A 4,743-nucleotide genomic window follows, 5' to 3' on the forward strand; every position below is an offset into this window, starting at 1 on the left:
GGGACTAGTGGGGGGGGGGGTATTCAAAGGTGGGATTATTAATGACTAATAAGGTTTAGGTGGGATTATTAAAGGCCAATTCCCCTATAAGAAATGTCAAGAATACGTAAAAAACTATAAGTTTGTTGTGAAGGAGTGAATTGTAACTAATTATCTATAATTTTGTTAAAACCTCAGGGATTTAAGTGTAATAACTTTAGGGGCTAAAAAGTAAATAATGTTTAAAAGACCAAACTACCTTCATTTTAGGGGTCTTCTATAAATTAATGCGGGGGGGGGGGGGGTTCTTATTTTTTGGGTATCTTAAAATACCCCTCCCTCATGCATTATAAGGGTACACGGTATGGTTTGGGGGAGTAAGAAATGTCAAGAATACGTAAAAAACTATAAGTTTGTTGTGAAGGAGTGAATTGTAACTAATTATCTATAATTTTGTTAAAACCTCAGGGATTTAAGTGTAATAACTTTAGGGGCTAAAAAGTAAATAATGTTTAAAAGACCAAACTACCTTTATTTTAGGGGTCTTCTATAAATTAATACGGGGGGGGGGGGGGGTGTTCTTAAGTTTTGGGTATCTTAAAATACCCCTCCCTCATGCATTATAAGGGTACACGGTATGGTTTGGGGGAGTGGTTTCAGTGACTCCTTTCACCGATCGGGGAACCACCCCCACTTGTTTGAGTCACCGATTGTTTGAATGTTTTCGGTGTATAGTCACCGATGCGGGAAGAGGAGGGAAGGAGGAGAGAGAGGGGCTTAATGGTGGGTCCCAACCCCTTTCAACCAATCACAATTTTTTTTAAATTCTTTACCACTCTCTAGGTGTTTGAACCATACGCTCTGATTGAATGCAAAATGAGGACTTGATATGGCATGCTATTATTGGGTAGAGAATAATTCAAACACCCTAGAATGATTGAACCATACCCTCCACCCTAATATAGTATAGATAAAATTATATGTGTTTCCAAAAAAAAAAAAAATCTATCACTCACTAATCAGAACCCAAAAAACTCAAAACCGTATATAACTTTTTATATGTAAAATGAATACAGAAAACCAATGTACAGATTTAACTTCGTTTGATGGGAGAATATGGGTGTAACAAACTTTCAAAATCTATACCTAATATATAGCCTAGTGGGAGAATATGGCTTTATAGCCTAGTGGCATCTTGGGGGTGGGATAAGACTTTGGGACTAATAGGTCTTGGGTTTGATTCCCATATAAAGGGTGTTTTTCCCATATTTATTGGGTTTCCTCCTGAATTGGTGTATAGGCATTAGGCCTAGTGGAGATGGATATGATCGGGTGGTTCCGCTGGTGGCACGATGATACTCCAGTGGTCCGTCAGTGATCCAAATTTGCCGTTCAATATATATATATATATATATATATATATATATATATATATATATATATATATATATATAGGATTAGGTTCAAGAGTGAACACAAGTGTAGCTTGCGAACTGAGTGAACTAATCCTGGTCATACACGTGTGTAGATCAATGGCCAGGATTTGATGTTGAAATACACTAGTGTATTTTACGATTTGATAATGAGATCCTGGCCATACACGTGTGTAGATCAATGGCCAGGATTTGTTTACTCAGTTCGCAAATACACTAGTGTTCACTCTAGAACCCACACTATATATATATATATATATATATATATATATATATATATATATATATATATATATATATATATATATGAACTTGTCACATGTTATAATTATGTGATATCAAAATTTCTTCTCTCATTTATCGTATTTCACCCCCTTCATTTTTTATATCATGGCTTTTATTACTTAAATTACTCAAATATGCATAATTTCAAGCATATTTTATCTCAAAATATCATTTTCTTATTTCTGATCTCCATCACTAACTATTTAGTATTTTATTTAATCAACTCAACTAATACACAATTTTCTAATATAGTTAATAATAAACAAAATATGTTTAAGAGCAAAAGTATTAAACCACGTGAATGAAATTTGTAATCTACCCTAGTATTCTATATCAACTTTTTGTAAAGTTAAGAATATATACTTTTTAGTGACTTTTGAACTTTGTTGATCTAATTAAATCGAAACAAAGTGAGTTTCATTAAGAAACCAAACTAGCAAAAAGCTTGATAATGTAAAACCACCCAACATACTAGCAAGTAGTGAATTGTAATTCTTAAATCAACATTTTACAATATTTTCATTTAACTTTACTGATTCCTGGGTTCAATCGTATTTTGCCGTCAATTATCGTTTTCGTTGTAGAATTACCTACAACATTGTACCCTGAACATTGTTGTGCGGTTTCGTAAACGTGGCCAAGTCGTAGTCAAATTGCCAATTCATCTAAAACTCATGTTGTTCATCTAGCAACGCTATAGTTTTTTGACCTCTTTTCGTTTGTATTTTCACCAACTTTTGGAGCATGTCTTTGATGTGCCATCAAATATACATATTTTTAGTGCATAATTACCCTAAGATTCTAAGGAAATCAGCAAGTTGCTAGATAGGCACAACCATTTAAGGCTATGGGCACGGTCGTGCACAAAACCAAGAAGCACAAAATCAACAAGTCAACCTAAGTAATGGCCGACAGAAATCCACGAGAGGTGAAGCACACCCATGCCCCCTTAGGCACACCCGTACTTAGGAAGAGACAAATGATAGAAAGTTCGAGAACCGACCAAGAATGTCACATGTTCAAGCCTTGTCGGCAATGTTTGAAAATCTGGATTTTATACCATACCAGATTGGGCTCAGAAACGGTTTAACCGGGTGTATCGAGAAGTTCAATCGGGTGTACTGGACGGTTTAACCGGTTCTACCGGACGGTTCTACTGGTACTACCGGCCGGTTTGAACCGGTTTCTAAAACATTACTTGTCGGGTCACCTGGGCAGGCACGGTTGTGCCTACCTATGCACGCCCATGCCTATAATAGAATTGCAATGAACTGGATCAGGAAAGGACAAGATGAATAAGCAGTTTCGGGAATCCTCACTAAGCACAAACGTACCCCCTAGGCACGCCCGTGCTCACCTGGTCTCATCTAGCCTATAAATAGAGAGCCTTGACTGCCCATTTTCACCCACCCCTCTTCAACGTTTCACACACTAACTCTCTAATCTTGAAAGACCAAAAGGAGTTTGGGATCACTAAAACACTTGTAATAGCTTAGTTTGAGAGAGAGGGGGGGGGGGGAGAACTTGCAATCAACAACCCTTTTTCAAGTTGTTAGATCTTATTATACTTGATCCGTCATGATTCACTCAATAATCATTGTTTGTGGACAAGTTGTGCCATTATTACCTAAACCCTTTGTGTTGCTTGGGTTGAAGATGAAGTTTGGTATGAATTAAATGTTTAACCTTTGGCAAAGAGGTGTTTTGTCTTTAATAATTCATTCTACCTTTCTTTTTTCATAATAAACTTGTGATTGTTTTGGTCTTTGATCTTGTGGAAGTTCTTGATAACCAAAGGAGGTGAAGTTTATTAGTACACTCTGATGTGTAACAATCCATATACTGATAAGGGAAATTCGATCTTGGAGAAGTGGTTGACCCATTTGTGGAAACACATCTTGTGATCAACTCTGGTTTATCAAGAATATCGTTGTTTGTTTGCAAGAGTTGGTGAACCCATGTTAGACTTGGAGCGGTGCAAGAGTTGGTGAACCCATGTTAAAATACTATACGTCTTTATATATTATTATTATAATAACGCCACCCGTTAAATATAGATAAATCACCCTAATTAATCACAAGTGTCATTAGTACCAGTGGGGAGCACTTTGATATATCCATGCTACCTTTGAAGTAAGACAAAGGCATGCAAATAAAGGATCATAAGCCATGGGAATAATATAAAAGAAAGAAGAGTGGTTGGATGTAACTAACCCAAGATTAGGAGATTGTTCCTTAAAAATATTTCTCTAAGATTTGACAATGAATTATCTTTAACTGGATCTAATTTTTTTTAACCTTAAAGTCACATCATGTAAATCTAATAAAATTCGTCGGTAACCTTAGCTAGGAGCAGGGTCTTTGAGTTAATTAACCTCACCTCTTGCCAATAAAATAACTATACTTCATCCCAAGTTGCTTCAGAATTCCAAAGCAACATTCTTCATGCTCTTGATATTCTTTACTAATCATCTATTACTTGATTTCATTTTGTGGTTTTAATATAAAATTAACAAAAGATAAATAATTAAATTAGTTGGTAATTTAAAGTTAACTATTAGAAATCGTATCCTTTTGGTTCAATACTTGGTTCTTACCTTATGCTTTACTTGTAACATCCCAAAAAACGGACTTGGTAATTGATCCAAATTAACCGGGAATGAGCGGGTAAAATATCGTTAGTGGTAAAAGATTAACCCATAAACATTAGTATTTAAATAAGCAAACCTAATGTTAAATAAAAGGCGAGTAAATGTCTTTAGAAAATAAAGTTTACAAAAGGCTTAAGTTATCACGACTTAAACTAAGTCGGGTAAACTGAATTACCATGTTCAATTGACAATTGACATGAAGTATATAACTAAGAATATTAAACTAGTTAATATATTTTTTTTATTAGTGAAGAATAAGTGAGTTATAAACAAACCAAAATACTAACCTAAACCTAAGGGACTAAAGTTGGACAAATGAGAAGTTAAAAAATTAAAAGATTAAATAAAACTTAACACACACTTACGGTGTGTGTGTGTGTGGTACGAGATGAGAG

The sequence above is a fragment of the Helianthus annuus genome, chromosome 5 (genome assembly GCF_002127325.2).
Source record: "Helianthus annuus cultivar XRQ/B chromosome 5, HanXRQr2.0-SUNRISE, whole genome shotgun sequence".
NCBI lineage: Eukaryota > Viridiplantae > Streptophyta > Magnoliopsida > Asterales > Asteraceae > Helianthus > Helianthus annuus.